Below are 18,925 nucleotides of genomic sequence, written 5' to 3'. Positions count from 1 at the left end.
AAGAGAATTGCTTGACCTTTCTGCAAGTCTCAATTCGTGTTTAACTTTATTTAGACAAAGTATTTTTGAACCTCTGGAGAAAAGACTGCTCGTTTGTTCCGAATAAATCTCTGCTCTGATTTCCTTCTGAAGAAACCACTTACATGAACACTCTTATTTAAGCAGCCCTCATGCTGATCACACATACAGTGTCATCTTCATTAAGAATAATCAAGAATCCCTAGGCAGACATTTGCTCTTGGAATTATAAAATCTCAATGGTTCATAGTGTTCAAGGTTTCCTAACATTCATTCATATTTAATTTTTTGAGGATGCACATGAAAACCCCTTTGACTGGAAAATATTTTAAATTGAAGTGTTTTGTATCAGCTTCTTGCTCAAAATAGCTTTCTACTTCCCGTAAATCCTCCAAGCTTTTATTTGTTAGACAAAATTTTATCCAAATTCAGAAACACAAGTAATCAATGAAAAGCCTACACTTGCATTAGAAAGAACAGTGTTTTACTAAACCCCGTAATTTCCAAACTTTTAAAGCACTAGATGGTAATACCAGTCTTTAGGGTCACTGGGTGAGCCGTGTTAACGGGCATCGACATCCCGCTCCGGTGGGAGCCCAGCTGGTTGAGGCATTCAACGCCACACCGAAGCGCGCCCAGGCAGCACCTAGGGCTGGGAGGAGAAACCAGGAAAGCAGCGGCTGCCCACCTCGTTATTTGTCACTGCCGGATGTTTTCCATTACACGTAGATAACTATGGTCTTCAGGAGGCTCTGACAGCTGCATTACTTCCAGTGCTACCAGCGAGCACGAGGAAAGGCCAGAGCTTCCCTCGCGTTTCCCCGAGCGAGATAACAGCGGTCTGGCAAACCCGCAATCGAATTACGCATTTAAGGTTGCCCAGAGACAGCCTCCAACTCGGCAACCTAAACAAATTCCTTTTCTTTTGCTTTTCCGTGCAATTATCTACGTATTGCACATATGTCTGAACACACAGAAATGACTCTGTAATCCACTTTTGTATCAGGATTAGCGAGTTCTGACACCAAGGAGAAATAAAGGCATTAGCGGTGCTTTGAATGCGGACACAACTGAGGCAGATTAATGCTTCTCCGAGAATGAATATTCCTGATGTCAAACACGGTTACTACTGCCCTGGGATCTGTATTTGACAGCCAGAAAGTGAAAGAAAACGTAATTTATCGGACAAGATATTTTTCATTGCATTGATACTGATATATTATCTTAATAAATTAATGAACAGATTTTAACTTTAATCAATAAATGGCTGATACTCACAATTTCATTTCACCTCCCTGTTTCGACATGCAATCTCTATTTTAATTTCCAAAAGCCTTCCATGATACAGTTCAAACGAGTATTTTCACCACATTTGTTACACCTGTCAGCTCCAGGTATCTCTAACTTGCTCCAACACCACTGCAACCCAGGCTTCTGCCTCGCCTCCCTGCCTGACTTTAATTCTTCTACGCCTTTTCAGTCTTAAGTAAAGCAAGGATACAAGCACAAGGGCAAGGTTACAAGAGCAAAGATATCAAGGAATATAAAAAATTCAAAATATTCAAAAAATATGATTCACCTCCTAATTTAGAGGTAACACAACACAGTACAGTGAAGTGATGGCAGGTATTTCAGGGACAGAACTAAAGATTCCAAAAAATAAGTCATTTAATATTGATTATTTTTTTTTAAAGAAAAAAATCTTCTGAAAGCTCTGAAAAGATCACCTTTCCGTGCAAGGTAAGGTCCTTTCTCTGCAGTGCCTGACAAAACATTAAATCAATATTTCAACAACAGGTTTTTCCTAATTCACCCTGAGACTTAGAAGCAGATGAATAAGAAGTGGCATTAACGCAGCGCCTGCATCTTCCCGCGGCGGATTCACAGCCTTTCACACTTGGTTTTTAGGATTAAAATTACTATGTGGCAATCGTAACAGTATCACCGAGTATGAAGTGAACTCCATCGATTCATACTCGTGTCTTCAGCACTCCTCGGCGACGTCTGGGGCTCCCTGACATCTGCCAGCATCTGTCAGAGCCGCACGCCTCCGCTGGCAGCGCTGCCAGCTGCTTCCGCGCTCCGGTTCTCCCCGCACAAAGCCAAATTTCCACCAGGAGCATTATCTAATAAAAACATAAGTTATCCGGACAGAAAACGTACCGCAGCACGCGTTTAATTCCACATGTTCAGAATTACGAGGTGGTGACCTTCACATGGAGCCGTGAGGAAGTGGAATGCTAACCAAATCCCTCCTAAGCAGCCGCCCTATGGCCAAGAGAGATCCGAGTGCATCAGCCGAAGAACAACAATCGCAGCAGTTTAAAAACAATTTACAAAGGTCTCCTATTCGATAACCAGAGTCATCACTAGTTACTTGTGCTAACTCAATATTTTTTCATTTACTTGCATCCGATTTCCCCCTACTGAGAACCCCGAGCTACTACTCACACAACAGCGATGTGAGAAGCTGCCGCCTTGCTGCAAGCCGCCCCTCTTTTCAGCCACGGCAGCGAGGACACAGTTTTTCTTCAAAGCAGGAAAACCAGAGCAACCCCCTTACAATCCTTTGCAAAGTCTAGACCGCACGACAAAATTTAACGCTCACGAGGACTTCCGATGTATTTATTCCATTAAACCAGCTCTGCCGAGGACAAAGCTGGCAACAGCCTCTGGATGGTGTTGGGTTTGGTTTCGTTGGCCAGCTCCGCAGCGGTCGGGGAGGTTTACTTGCTGATCCTAGAGCACTACAGCCCCTCAAAACGCCACCAAGTCTAAGGATTACGTTTCAAAACAATTCTGAAAACATTCACGCAGGTTTTCAGCACAAAGAATAACTCCAAGGTCCACCCTCCCACTCCCTGAGCTCTTTCTGGATGAAAGCAAGCTGAAAGATCGCTGCCAACGTTAACCTACTGCACGCTCAGTCCACAGGATCGGGCTGGAGCTAGGTCACGGCACACGTGTGGGAATCAGGTCCCCAGCATCGGCTGTCCTGCCCTCCTGATCTGCCCCTGCCACGAACCCGGACAGATCCGCCCAGCAAGAGGCCTGGAGGAAGCACCACAGCTGTGATGGATGGGGCTCGCACTTCAAGCAGGATTAAAAAGTCTTTTCTCTCACTGTGAAGTCTAAACTCAGCCTTGAAACCTGTGATAAGCCTTCGAGTGCTATTTCGTTCTGACGTAACAGAACAAAATTCTGCCTTTAAAACCTTTCATAGGATCCCTTAAATTATTTCCCCGGTGCTCTGTAGATCTTTGTCACAAACCCACTCACCGTCTATTTTCCCTGATCACAGCTCAGACAAAAGCATTCTGCAAGTTCTGAACACCACTACCCGATCCGAGCCACGCCAAAAGTTCTTGTTAAGATCTCTGCACGTCCACAGCGTTTTAAGCGGGGCGCCCTGAGATGCACAGAAGCTGTTCAACGCCGAGCGTGTTTTGCAACACACGTACCTACGGCGCGTCCGCCAACAGCCTAACTAAAATTGCGGATGAAAAGCTTAGGGGTCCTCTTACACGTCTCCTGCCGTGCTGCACGCTGACAAGCAGCCCTCGGACTGAAGCAGTGTGAGCTCAAACCGCCCAAACCAACGCGCGGTCTGTTTTGTCGCTGTGCACGGGAACAAGCCTCTGAAGGACGAATTCTTTCAGACTGGCACGTGACAATGGCACGGTTATTACTGACCCAAAGGGTGCAGTTCCCCGCACCCAGCTGTGGGCAGCAAAGTGCCGGACAAAACGCCTCCCTTCGCGCTGCTGCAGCAGGGCACGGCCCCCCAGCCTGCCAGAGATCCAGAAGCTGGCACGCAGCACGCTGCAGGAAAGAGGGCTGCTAGAAACAGCAGTCATCAGTGTGCGGAAGCGGTGCAGCTGATGGAACAAAGTCGATCAGGCAGTTCTGAAGTCCAACGCTCGTTTCCTCATTGCTTTGCACTTTCCTGGAAGCCTACAAGATATTTACAATGCAAACAAAGCCCATTTGCAAGCCCCTGGAGGCACCCGCACCTCCGCAACATTGTAAAGCAGTACCGGTGAAAACAAGACGCGGGTTCCCACCTCCTCTTTTACCTTCCCCATAGCTAAACCGTACTTTGCTCAGTCTCCGCTTTGCTTTAGAGCCTCCCGAATAGCAAGACAAACAGGTCAATAAATGCTGTTCTTCCTGTCCCACAGATAAATGTGTGAAAAAGGTGCAAAGAAAAGATTCCTTATTCCCTGCCTGACAAATGCTTTCCAGAAAAAGCACACGAGAATAAGTGCATTTTAACAGGGCTCCAGCTACAGCATCTGTAAGAGATACTCATTTTTCTTAACATTGACTTTCAAAATTATAACTAAATCGCTGCTTCTGGAACACATTGCTGGCATTTTTAGTTTTCAGGTTGGTTTTCATATAATTGCAAGCAAAACAGGCTTGCTACAAGAATGGGATGGGGGAGATGGATGAGCTGCTGGGAGGCGGGAGCCGTGGGACTGTCACGGCCGCACGCGAACACGCCACTCTCTGCCCACATACATTGGATCAATTTGATTTTATTTCAGCTTCTCACAGCGTGCATGCCATGACTCAGGCAAGAGATCGGATTTTGCAATTTCTAAGCGCACAGCAGTTTCAGCTACAAGCACTGCAACTGGGAAATGACACTACGGGAGCAGCAGCACAACCCGCGCTGCGCCCGTGCCTTGGGAAGGACTTCCCAGCTGCAGGAGCTGGGGCACAGCCGTCTCTTTCTCAACATTCTCTCAAACTACTCACCCAAAATCTCACAAGACACAACCTTAAAGGCTCTGTGAGCAGAGGGAGTTTGGAAATCCACCAGGATATTACCCCAGAAAACCCTGACGCTGCACAGCGCAGCCGCTGCCCTCCGGTGAGGAGCGCGATTAGCGCGGCGGTTTCATTTCTGTGCATCGCCTAAGCCCACCTGCACGGCCGCCGTGTCGGATCGCAGCACGCTCTTCCTGCATTCATTTTACATTCTCCTGCCTCGCAGACAGGCAGGGGAGCTAACAAGCAGTCCCCAAGGCTTAGTCTGAAGAGAAAAACTGGCACATGCTCAGGCAGCGCGACCACAGCTGTTGCCTAATAAAATGCTCGTCCGGGAAGGCAGAGGAGCTGCCCAACGGCAGCAGTCGGGCTGGTTTTAAGGCTTTTATTTATTTATGCTAAACCAGCTGTTTCAGATGGTAAGCTGCTTCCTTACCGTTTCAGAAGTTACGAGCACGTAATGGTGAAGCAAAACGGTCTTACCTCAACCAGGCAGAGCTGTGCCAAATTCCTCCAGACCCATCGCTGCTGGTCATTTACCCGTGGTGCAGCAGATGTTTAGGCTCACAAACCACTGAAGTCTTTGTGAAAGACCAGCAACTGGTTGGATTATATAGCTTTCGCTGGTGAGATCCTAATCTCCTGTATTCAAAAAAGGCTTGCTTTGATACACATGAGATAAAAAAGCAGACTATTTGCCTCTAGTCTGAAGTATGCCAACCAAGATGGCATATTCTGCACTTAAAAAAAAAGTCAGAAGGATGAAACAATGCATGGTAACAGCACTACCCAGCTGGAAACGTTTACAGGACCAGCGAGGTCCCAAGACACCAGTGTCCTCTAAACATTCCTACAACAATTTTACCTTCCAGGTATTCAAAACTTCATGGGAAAATAAGGGTAACCCAGGCAGAGCAGCAAGAGACAGACTGGATAAGGCAATTAGCTTCTCCATCTGGACAGAAGAACACCTCGTGAAGAAGACGAAAGCCATAAAAATCCATCCAACCACTCGTGAAAGCCCAATCTGATCTTGGGGTGAGGGAGAGGAGTCGTGTTTTACTGCGGTTGTGTCTTCCTGGTGCAGCCAGCTCAGGGAGAGCCCGAGGAGCCCCATGGACAGCCCCGTGCCTGGTGGCAGCGGAGGGGCAAGCAAAACCCTCTCCTCTGGGCAGGCAGCCCCAGCTCCACTGCTTGTGTAACCCTCCTCACCACGGTTTGCCTCTGCAACCACGCTGCTAGGCTGCACGATGAGTCAGTCCGAAGATCCCCGGTGAAAATAAAGCAGGTTCTCCTCGGCTTGCTCCGCAGCGTTGCAACCCCAAGACCTGATGAGGCAGGAGAGAAGCATCTCCTCCTCCCGCGGCAGCCAGCCGCGAGGTTGGACGCGCCGTCAGCTGCCGATGTACCCGGCCGCTGCCCAGGGCTGAACCCACAACAAGGTGTCTGCCCCCTGCTTCGTCGGAGTAAGTCTGAAAACTCATTCAAAACGATTGTAAGTCAAGGTTTTTATGGAATTAAAACAAGGTTTAAAACCTAGCCTCTTGCTGCATTATTAGAGGAAAACTTCGCAGTTTAAAAAAAGTAATCAACCGCATTGTTCCGAGGAAGAGCAAATGAAGAGCACCGTCCGTGAAGGAGCTCTAGGGGAAGCGAGCACCACTTCACTTCGAAACTGTGCTCTCAGTCACATCCCGCTGTGTTACTCTGCCTCTCGGGATTCCTTCAGGACTTGTCCCTCAAATCAAGAGCAGATGCTGGACACCACTGAGTAACGGGCCTGTAGGTTTGTTGACTTAAACCGCCCACTTTTGGATGAGACCTAAGTTCCCCGACAGTCAGCGTTCTCAAACTGAGTGGGAGGGAAGAGGGCAAAACGAACACGAGAGGGGACTGCAGGACCTGCACTCTCATTTGTGATCCACTTATGCCAAGAACATGCACTTGCACCATATGGTCAAGTGGCAGAAATAAAACGAACTTAAAACCATCTGAATATCTAACAGTTAATTGCTTTACTACCTGAATTCAAACAATTCATCAAAAAAGCCTTTCTGCCAAGTATTTCACTCTATTTAAAACAACCAACAACCTTTGCCACGTGTCGGAAGGCTGCTGCCCACCACGGCCATTACAGCTGCATTAACCCCCGATCAGCACCCCAGTTGCTAGCAGAAGGCACCTCTCAGATTTAAACCCATCTTCCAAAGAAGTCCCACTTCCACACGGTAGTTCTGTAGGGGGCCATGTTTAACGGCAGCGACAGGAGGGGACCCCATGGGCTCCCCGGGCTGAGCCGCAGGAGGAGCAGAAGGCAGAGCCAGCGGCACCCTGCCCTCGCCAGCAGGCAGGCGTACGGCTTCACCCGCAGGAACTCAGCGAAGGAAACGGGGAGAGAAATCATGCTCCATTTTCTTGGAATTTGCCTAAACAAAAACAAAAACCACCACCACATTTTGCCAGGAGCAAGAGATTCTCCAACTCTCCCTTCACAAGCCAACCTCTAGTGGCACCTTTGGCTCAGTAGGTTTTTATTTCAAATTCCAGCTTCCCCCCGACCCCCAAAGCCACATTTATGCTTCCCATAATTTTTAATTTTCCTTTCGTTATGGCACTACTCTATTTCCTTGTCCTTGGAGGGTTTTATCAGGGATTATACACATGTCCTGAAACACAGCTGCTCTACTTCTTTTCTCCTTTTTTCCCCCCCCACAAAACCCCGTCTCTATCAGCCACCCAATTAGCTGCCCACTATCAAACGGCTGCCTTGGCCTTTCATCTTCTTGAAGACTGGATTCAAGTGACAGGGAGCCATGGAAACTGGGGCCGTGGTCATTTCCTGTTCCAGCCTTTAGTCCCAAAAATAAAATAACAACAACAATCATAGTGGGAGTTTCTGTCGTGCAAAAATACTGAACACCGCTCACACCATTCTGCAAAGCATGAAGGAGATATAAAAATTGTTCTCCGTGAGCAATACTCACCTGACAAACCAGGAACCTGCTTTTCAATTCAGTGTTCATGTAACCATCCCTTGAAGAAACTGAAGTAAACGAAAAACAAAAGGCAAAGCCTGCACCAAAGTCATACCTGCGCGAGCTGCTTTTCGCTGTGCTGAATACGCAATGAAATTAATGACATTTTAACAGAAAAATTCTTCCGCTTTCAGAGCCCGTGTGCTTTTTATAGCTCACAGGACGACGGCAGCACGCCCTGTGCTTCCCTAAGCATTCCGCTAAGCAAGGAGGACACAAAGGCGTTACATAATTGTGCAGGGGCTTGTTACCACAGCCCTTCAGTTTCGCGTGCTTTACCTATTCCATCTACCTCCCTTCGGAAACTAACAATCTCTATTACCTCCTGCTTTTGCAAAAGCAGCTCGAAGCTTGCCGAATTTCAGAATTACACAAGAGCTGCATCGGACTGGTAAGCCGCAAAAAGCTTACAAGAGACACCGAGTGCAGAAACACGACAAATTCCACCCAGCGGCTCCGCTCCAGGTACCGGCTAGCGCCACACCTGCGGTGTGAACCCCCGCACACGGGGAGCACAGGGCGCAGCGCGACTCGCAGCGCTGCAGCACGTGTTTTCCTTTGCCTGCACCCACCCGGTGCCAGCAACACAAACCTCTCTCGGGAGCCCGCATGCATCGCGCTAGAAGCGAGCTGACTGCTTGCGATCGCTGGGGCATCCCTGCTCGGCGCTGCAGCCAACGATCCTGCAATATTAACCAGCAGGGACTTAATTCCCACACGTTCTGAACGCCAAAGTTGCCTGTCATCTACCACCACGCAGCTCTCGTCTGTGAGATTAATCTCAATTCAATTAATCTCGTTTTAATAACGGCATGGCTTTAAGGAACTACAAATCAGGAGGAATTCAGAGCCAGACCACTGTGTGGTAGAAAACTGCCAGGTTAACAACATCCACATTACCGGGGAAACTGCAATCAGTGCTGGCCATCTCCGGTTTCTGAACCCTGAAGAAATCAACTCATTTCATTTTTAAGTTAACCCACTACAACAACGTGCTCTCAAAAATTCCATGTTCATTCTGTCTTACAAAGGCCAGTACTCAAAACTGAAACACATGGGAGAGTTCACAAACCACGGAGCTTCTAACTTGGGTGGTAAATAAAGGTAATAAAGGGAAAAAAAAAATCAATGCCTTAGGGACTTCAGTCCTTTGCCAGATTTTTTTTTGTTCTGATGAAAGAGGGAGAGAGGAACAAATGCTGTAAGGTTGCACATACATCCATGTAAGAAGTTTTCAAATGAACAGTTAAATGGAATCTAACACAGACAGACAGAGACCCTCCTCTGGGAAGATGAATTAAACCAAGGATTTGGGAGCTTACTATTGCTGCAGCAAGATCTTTTCTTTGGCAAGAAGACATTGAAGAAAATGAGGGGCACCAGAAATGAATCCAGGCACACCTTGAAAGAGATAACGCCTTCATCCAAAATTAGCACGCTGGCATGCTTTTGGTTTTACCGAAAGAAAAGCTACATCCTCACGCTGGGGCTGCTGGCAAAGAGGTATTGAGTCACTTGGCTGACTTTTTCTTAAGACAAAATCATCACTCACAACAATGACAACAGTGCATGGTATCTTAGTTTATCCTGAGAGAAGCACCGTCACATCATCTGGGAACACGGAGAGAGCACAGCCTACTGCCGCTTCCACCTCTTGATTCGTGCTCACTTTGGCCATGCATGCTCCTCTTTACTAGTTTCACGCTTCCATGAAGCTACCTGGGCGCGCCCCAGTCCTCAGCTTTCTCTCTCAGCCATGTCACAACTCCTTTATGCTTTGGGGCAACCTCCAGACACTCAAGCCAGACACTGACCTACAGCTCTCCCTCAGCCATAATTTGGGATTCCTCAGAACTTGAAGCAATACCTGCAGTTATAGATGAAAACTCAAAAAAAAAGGAAAAAAACACATGAAGTTAGACCAATGCTGATGTGTTGAAAGCTGCTTGAGTTCATGAATGAAAGAATGAAGAGATGACAGCCACCTGACCATATTAGAACCCCTACTCCAAAGGACTTCAATCCCATCTGTGTGGCATCACCACCTTAATTAAAAGGGCATGGCCTTTGTTCAAAAAGGAAAAAAAAAATCTCTGTATCTTCTATGAGATGTTTTCCAACTGGAATGAATTTCCTGGGAACGCGTCGTTCTTGCAACAGGATTAAGGTGAAGCTCTCTCTGTAATGATTAGGGAAGCTGAGGCGATTCCAGATAAGAAAGGGTTAAGAATGAAACTATTAAAGGAGAACAGAACATTAGGTGTAGGGCAGGAAGCAGATGTACGGACAATGTATCTCAAAATAGGACATACGGGCAATATATCTCGAACAAGACATTGGAATCCAAGATAAGAAAATAATGAGCAGAAGATTCGAAGAAAAAACAGTCCTTGCGGTTAGGAAGAAAGCTAATTCAGCAGAATCCTGACCAAGGGTGAAAAGTACACTGTGAGGAAGACTTATGGCCTTCCTCTCTGAGACCACCGACCACAGCTCGACGACCCCTGCCCAAGACCACTGAGAGGATCTGCGCAGGCGCAGGACACAAAAAACTGATTAGCATGAGAAGCGAGAGTAGGCGGGGTTAGATAATGAATATGTATAGGCGTTAATAAAATATTAATCACTGTGATGTATAAATTTGGGACGGCTTTTCACTTCGGGATGCACGATAGGCGGAAAGATCCCCCGTGCATCCGGCGCCGTCAATAAAGAATAAATCACTTAAAGAAATTGGATTTATGATCTTTGAATCAATCTGGCACCCCAGATGGGACTTCTTCTCTGTCGGACCGCAGGACCCGCTGGGAACAGGACTCCCTAGGGTACCCCCGGGATTTCCCGGAGGGACTCCTCGACTCAACGGATCACTGCGGAGGCAGACACGGACCCCATCACTGTAAGTGATTATATTCTTTATTTTGGTTTATTTGGTTGACCGGTCAGTTGGGGTCGTCTGTAAGTCGGAAAGTAAAAGTTTTCTGCAAGACGGCATTTGGTTTTTTGGAAAGCACTCAGTTGCTGTTGGGAAACAAGTAACCTTTGCATGCGAGGTTGGTATTACGTTGTGTTTAAATGTGGAACTTGACCTTGGCTATTGTCTTTGGGATTTTGATTATACTCTTTATAACGTTACTAGGATCTTGGTGTTATTGTGGAAAGCTGCCGGCTTGTATTGTGTAACAAGAAACATTCTGAACTGTAACATGGGGGGGCAGCAGAGTAGTGGGATTCCGAAGAAAAGCCCGTTGGGATGTATCTTGAGTCATTGGAAAAATATAGGGGGATCCCCTGGTAGAATTGAAAATAAGAAAACGTTGATAAAATATTGTAATCAATGGTGGCCACTTTATAAGTTGGATTGTGAGGAAAAATGGCCACTGAATGGAACCTTAAATTATAATACTTTACTACAGTTAATGTTGTTTCTAAGGAGAGAAGGAAAGTGGGATGAGGTGTCATACGCAGATATGTTTTTCACTTTGAGAAACCACCTGGAATGGCAGAAGGAGTGTGGAATTAACTTAGCCCCACAGGATCCTTTGATCCTGGCAATAGAAAAGGATATGAAGAAGGAAGGGGCAGGAAAAATGAAAAGATGTTGTTCGGCGTGCAGTATCGGGCAGAGATGTTTGAAATTGAATGAGTCAGAGGAGAGAATGGAGGATTATGTCCTCTCGCCCCAGATAATAGAACGAGGCGTGGGGGCGAGCCCAGGAAACGGCAGAATAGATAAGAAAAATGAGAGTTGGGGGAATGGAGACTTTACCCCGATCACGGCTCGAACCCGAAGTAAGGTCGGGCCAGTTATTCAAGCCCCGTTACGACAGGCTATGGGGGCTAACGGACCAGCTCGGATAAAAGTACCTTTCACAACTGCTGAGTTAGATTCATGGAAGGAAGCTGTGAAAGGATACCGGGATGATCTAGAATCAGTGGCCCGGAGGTTTGAGCTGATTGTAAAGAATTTAGATCCCGATTGGAAAGATATAGAGATAATGCTGGCAGCATTATAGGAAACGGAAAAGCAACTGGTAATTAAGAATGCACAAACTCAAGTACAGACCCAGGTAACGTCAGGAGTTTTACCTGGAACTGTGGAGGTATATGTGCCCAGAGTACACCCAAACTGGGACTATAATGATGAGGGTGATTATAGGTTATTAAAAAGATATCAGGAATGGATTAGAATCGCCTTGGAAAGTGCGATACCAAAGTCTGTAAACTGGTCTAGGTTATATACCATAAAACAGGGGCAAACTGAGACCCCGTCAGAATTTCTCGATCGACTAAGGACAGCAATGCAAAAATTTACAACGATAGACCCCTCTTCTGAGGAAGGTAAAGTCCAGCTCGTATCATTGTTCTTGGGTCAGTCTGCGGACGATATAAGGCGGAAGCTTCAGAAAATGAAGGAGCCGGATGTGAGAGATTTAGAAAGGCTGGTGGAAGAGGCATGGAGGGTATTTAGGAATCGAGAAGGGAATGAGAAACAAAGGCTGGGTAGGGCTATTGCTGCGGCAACTGTTGCGGCCTTACAGAGGCAAGAAGAACCTTTTCGGGGAAAAGGAAGAGGGAATGGGATAAGGGGAAGGTCAGTAAAGCCTCCCCTGAGACCGAATCAGTGTGCATATTGTAGGGAAGTGGGTCATTGGAGAAGGGAATGTCCGAAACAATGGGAGAAGAACAGGTTGATGGTAGCTAGTGTATCTCCCGACCAATGAAGTGGACCGGGGGATTCTACCCTAGCAGATCCGCTGGTTAAAATTAAGCTAGGGAAATCAGGACAGGAAGTGGAGTTTTTAATTGACACAGGAGCGACTTATTCTGTGTTAAACCAGAAATTGATACCAGAGGATGAGGATTTTGTGACGGTGATAGGAGCTACAGGCCAGCACGAGAAAGCCTTTTTCCTAAGGCCTTTAAAATATAAGTTAGGGAAACAGATGGGAATACATAGGTTTTTATATTTACCAGGATCCCCGAAGTCTTTGCTGGGGCGAGATTTACTAGAACAATTAGAAGCGGAAATTGTCTTTGAAAAAGGGAAGGTGGGGTTAAAGGTGAGAGAAGAAAAGCTGATAACCGCGCTAAGCTTAACGCTGATACAAGCAGACCCCATCGGTAAAGTACCTTCGGAGATTTTAGACCAAGTTTACCCAGGAGTCTGGGCTACTGACATCCCTGGGCGAGCCAAAAATGCAGCCCCGATAGTGGTGAGATTAAAGCCAGGGGAAAGGCCAGTTAAGATTAAGCAATATCCCCTAAGATTAGAAGACAGGAAAGGAATTAAGGGGATAGTGGATAAGTTTTTAAAACATGGACTGCTGGTTGAGTGTGAATCTGAATATAATACTCCTATACTACCAATTAAGAAGCCAGATGGGAAGAACTATAGATCAGTGCAGGATTTAAGAGCTATAAATAAGATCACTGAAGATATACACCCTGTGGTAGCCAACCCGTACACATTACTGACTAAATTAAAAGATAATTTAGTTTGGTTTACCGTACTGGATTTAAAAGATGCCTTCTTCTGCCTGACTTTAGCCCCAGAAAGTCAGAAGCTTTTTGCTTTTGAATGGGAAAATCCAGACTCAGGACGAAAGGCTCAATTGACCTGGACCGTATTGCCGCAGGGATTCAAAAACAGCCCCACGATTTTTGGGAATCAACTAGCAAAAGAGCTTGAGGTTTGGGAGGCCCCAAACACCGAAGGAGTTCTGCTGCAATACGTTGATGACCTTTTGATAGCCACTGAGAATAGGAGCAGCTGCATGCAACGGACGATAAGTCTCCTTAATTTTCTGGGTTTGAATGGGTATCGAGTCTCTCAACAGAAGGCTCAGCTGATTCAGTCACGTGTAACTTACTTGGGGTTTGAGATTTCAGGGGGACAAAGGGAGTTAGGAACAGAACGGAAAGAAACTATCTGCCGTACTCCAGAACCACAGACCATTAAGGAATTACGAACTTTTCTAGGGATGACAGGTTGGTGCCGTCTATGGATTAATAATTATGGACTAATCGTAAAACCCCTATATGACCTCATCAAGAATAACCAATCAAAATTGGTCTGGACGGGGGAAGCACGGGCTGCCTTTAAGAAGCTTAAATTGGAGTTAATGCGAGCACCAGCTTTGGGTCTACCGGACTTGTCTAAACCCTTTTGGTTGTACTCCTATGAGAGACAAGGGATGGCTCTGGGGGTGCTGGCACAGAAGCTGGGCCCCTACAGGAGAGCTGTGGCCTACTTCTCTAAACAACTGGATGAAGTAAGTAAAGGTTGGCCGGGTTGCCTTCGAGCGGTGGCCGCTGTCATCATGAATATACAGGAGGCTCGGAAGTTCACTATGGGACAGAAGATAACCGTGCTGGTATCACACACTGTCTCGGCAGTCTTGGAGCAGAAAGGGGCACACTGGTTATCCCCTCAAAGATTTTTAAAATACCAAGCAATACTGGTGGAGCAAGATGACGTAGAAATTGTGGTTACTAACATTGTGAACCCAGCTTCTTTCCTTAGTAACGCTCCTGACGAGCCAGTGGTCCACGATTGTATCGAAACTATGGAAACTGTGTATTCTAGCCGACCAGATCTCAAGGAGGAGCCCTTGGAAGATGCGGACGAATCATGGTATACTGATGGAAGCAGCTTTGTGAAACAAGGACAACGCAAAGCAGGGTATGCGGTGACGACCACTCAACAGGTAATTGAGTCGAAACCATTACCCCCTGGGACGTCTGCTCAGAAAGCAGAAATAATTGCCCTTACGCGGGCATTGGAACTAGCAGCAGGAAAGAAAGTAAATATCTGGACAGACTCTAAGTATGCATTTGGTGTGGTGCATGCACATGGGGCTATCTGGAAGGAACGAGGATTATTAACGGCCCAAGGAAAACAAATAAAATATGCTGAGGAGATTTTGAAGTTGTTGGAAGCGGTAAAGCACCCAGAGAAGGTGGCTGTTATACATTGCCGGGGACACCAAAAAGGAACCGCTGACTTCGAGGTAGGGAACCGATTGGCTGACCAAGAAGCAAAAAGGGTGGCCGGATTGGCTGAGGCAGAAGCGCTCACTTTAATACCAGACGGTAAAATACAAACTTTAGGTGAAGGACAGGAACCTAGGTACACACAGGAAGATCAAAAGTTAATTGGGGACCTGGGAGGAAAAGCAAGGAGTGATGGATGGGTATACCTGAAAGATAATAGGGTTGTACTACCCTCTAATTTAATATGGCCTATGGTCATGGCAGAACATAATAAGACTCATTGGGGAGCAGACACCTTATATAAAAATCTGAGTCGAGTCTTGGTGGGAAGAAATCTGTATACTACGGTAAAACAAGTAACCCAGCAATGCAGTATTTGTTTGCATCATAACCCTAATACAGAAAATAGGGTAAAGTTCGGAATAATCAGTAAAGGAAACTATCCAGGACAACAATGGCAGATAGATTTTTCAGAACTGCCAAGAAAAGGGGGGTATCGATACTTGTTGGTTTTGACAGATACTTTTTCCGGGTGGCCGGAGGCTTTTCCCTGTCGAACCAACAAGGCAAGAGAAGTGGTTAAGGTTTTACTGAATGAGATAATACCGCGTTTCGGAATTCCGGCAGCAATGTCCTCGGATAGAGGCTCTCATTTTTGTGTGCAAATAGTTCAAGAAGTAAGTAAGGTCTTAGGGGTAGACTGGCAACTCCATACCCCTTACAGACCACAGGCAAGCGGACAAGTGGAAAAGATGAATCATCTAATCAAACAACAAATAGCCAAAATAGGACAAAAGACTAATTTATCATGACCTCAGTCTCTCCCTTTGGCTTTACTTAGAATTAGAGTAAAACCACGGACAAAGGAAAATCTAAGCCCTTTTGAAATATTATACGGAAGACCCTATCAGTTTTTGTTCAGCGGGGAGGACCTGACGCAACTGGGGTCGGGATACTTGTGTAATTATTTAATAGGACTCCAAAAACAGTTGGATCAAATATCTAAAGTTGTCTCAGGAACCAGGGCTAGAGGGCTGGACCAACCAATCCACCCCTTTAAACCTGGGGATTATGTGTATGTAAAAGCATTTGCAGGTCGCCCTTTGGAAGAAAAGTGGACGGGACCATACCAGGTGCTGCTGACAACACATACCGCCATCAAGATTAAGGAGCAAACGGCCTGGATCCATTATTCGAGAGTGAAGAAAGCTCCAAAAGCCCCCTGGAAAGTAACGCTGGGTGACGGTGAACTGAAACTAAAGTTCAGTCAAGCGAAATGAAGACACTATGGTCAGGAGTATTTAGTAATGTAGTTAGCAGAAATTTAGTTAACAGAATTGTTTTATTTCTGTGGCTTATAGTTGTAATTGTGATTCAAGAATTGGAAGGTGCTTCTATGATGATAGAGAATGGTGGGTGGCCTTGGTCTGAAGCCGTAACCACAGAGGATAAGAGCATTAATGGAAAGTTAGCTGTTGTGGTTATTTGGCGAACAAATGGTGATCATTTACATGCATTATCAGAATGGCAAAATTTAGGGGAAGGGTGGATACACCAAAGAACTGTAGGGGACGAAATTGAAATAGGGTGCCGAATGATTAATGGAACAGCCCACGAGAAAGCAACTGGGATTTTAGTAAAACCGACTTCCAAAAGTGGCCAACAAGAAGGTTGTATCCGCCCAGGTAAATTAGATTGTTGGTATAATTTTATATTAACAGTTAACTGTTTTTGGACAGTGAGACCCCCTATTGCACTTCCTTCCCCTACAACCTATGCCCAAGCCCCAGTCAAGCTGGAACCCAAAATTTATGAAACAGGCCCATGAATAAGCTAGCCACAGACAAAACTAAAACAGCCCCTGCAATCATCCTTACTGGCATTGGGAACTAGCCAATGGCAAGTTTCAAAGGTGTTACCAATATGGGAAAAGGCTGAAGACCAGGACCACAGACTAATAATAGATGCACTTAGTATGGCCCAAGATAATGTATCCTTAGCTCTTAGTTGTATACAGGTACAGTTATGGATGCAGGCAACGGCTGCCTTGATCATTAGGGAAGGAAGTGAAGGCATTTTTCCGGCTGAAGTCCGAAAGATTGTTTGGGACAATGCCAATGATTTTGAAAAGAAGTTCCAATCTTGGTGGACTCTGGTAAATTTTACCTATGATCCCATTATTAACATGGCTACTGCCTTTGTGCTTTCTATACGTAATGCTACAGTTTATGTTATCCACCCCATTGTTGCACTAGGGTTAAATCATGAGGAAACAGTGCTCTATCCTTCGGAGCATAGAACTTGGGCCCGGATGAAGAACGGGAAATGGCAGTCTGTGAATCTAAAATCATGTGTTACCCGGGAACAACAAGGATTTATTTGTGAGAGCAACACAATTGATGCTCAGGATGTCTGTCTTGACACTGAGCAAGGTGTTTGCCACTTTGAAATTCATCCAAATACTAGTCAAAAGACGGTGCTTGTATATATTGGTCAAGGCTGTGTGTGTTTAAGAACTGCTTGTGCTTTTGTAGAAGTAGATAAGGAAAACATAACTCTACCTAGCAAAAATCACTCTAACTTTTGTATTTGTAACTTTGTTAGAATCATCGGGTGTGATTTTTTTATATTCAGCACCAGTGGTATCCCACCAGTTGATCAAGTCCAACCACACAATGTATCACAAGTTATTACCCACACCTATTGGGATGAACCTCACGCTAGTGAAGCAATTACTTAAACACCAAGACCTGATCAAAATTTTAAAAGGCATTCAGGAAGATGGAGAGAAGACTTTAATCACTGTCCACCATGATACAAAAGAAATAAACAGAGTTTTGCAAAGAGTAAAACAAGACACAGATCATAGCTGGTGGGACAAACTCTTTGGATGGTCGCCAACTGCAACTGGGATTTTGAACACATTGTGTCACCCAATTATTGTTCTATTGATGTTAGTTGGTATAAGTTTAATATTGTCTTTTGTAATACTTGTTTGGAATTGGAAATTGTTACAACGAATGGCAATATTAGCTTCCCTGACGAAAGTACATGGCAAGGTATTGAGGGATACATATCGTAGAGGCTGGGAAGAAGAATTTTTGTATTCGGAAAGGTCTCTACCGACATAGAGGAAATATAGAAACAAACAAAGGTTCTGTATAAGATTAGTAAGGATAACATTTCATGGGGCTTTGAGGAAATATGGAATAAGTTAACCTCATGGTTACCCAACTTTCAATAGTTAGAACAAGTTTTTACTGATCTGGTTATGTTATTGGTAGTAGGAATATTTGTATGTATGTTACTGCGATACTGCTAATGATAAGGGCATGCAATGCAAAAGAATTTGCATGGGGAAAAGAAAAGGGGGGATTGATTAGGGAAGCTGAGGCGATTCCAGATAAGAAAGGGTTAAGAATGAAACTATTAAAGGAGAACAGAACATTAGGTGTAGGGCAGGAAGCAGATGTACGGACAATGTATCTCAAAATAGGACATACGGGCAATATATCTCGAACAAGACATTGGAATCCAAGATAAGAAAATAATGAGCAGAAGATTCGAAGAAAAAACAGTCCTTGCGGTTAGGAAGAAAGCTAATTCAGCAGAATCCTGACCAAGGGTGAAAAGTACACTGTGAGGAAGACTTATGGCCTTCCTCTCTGAGACCACCGACCACAGCTCGACGACCCCTGCCCAAGACCACTGAGAGGATCTGCGCAGGCGCAGGACACAAAAAACTGATTAGCATGAGAAGCGAGAGTAGGCGGGGTTAGATAATGAATATGTATAGGCGTTAATAAAATATTAATCACTGTGATGTATAAATTTGGGACGGCTTTTCACTTCGGGATGCACGATAGGCGGAAAGATCCCCCGTGCATCCGGCGCCGTCAATAAAGAATAAATCACTTAAAGAAATTGGATTTATGATCTTTGAATCAGTAACCCACAGAGCACATAAATTACCAGCAACTGCAAAAGGAAATGTGTTTATCAGAAAGCTTCAGTTCATGATTTTATTTATTTTATTGAAGTTTAGTTCTTTTTGCTAGCTTTCAGTGGGAACTTAATTTTATGCCTGCTAGATTCTTGCT

General features: G+C 45.4%; 1 protein-coding gene and 1 long non-coding RNA gene across 3 annotated transcripts in view; one reads left to right on the top strand and one right to left on the bottom strand.

Moving 5' to 3' along the window:
- The window catches only part of CACHD1 (cache domain containing 1), a 111,464-nt gene that overhangs the window by 79,604 nt on the left and 12,935 nt on the right, over positions 1-18,925 (bottom strand). The gene's annotated exons all lie outside the window — the stretch shown is intronic.
- Positions 10,012-18,754, top strand: LOC310903083. Its single transcript, XR_014587264.1, has 2 exons — positions 10,012-10,882; positions 15,912-18,754. It is a non-coding gene; the product is annotated as an uncharacterized lncRNA (long non-coding RNA).

Source organism: Anser anser (genome assembly GCF_964211835.1).
Source record: "Anser anser genome assembly, chromosome: 8".
Taxonomy (NCBI): Eukaryota; Metazoa; Chordata; class Aves; order Anseriformes; family Anatidae; genus Anser; species Anser anser.
Note: the sequence above shows the minus strand (reverse complement) of the source record. Positions and strands in the feature narration are given on the sequence as shown.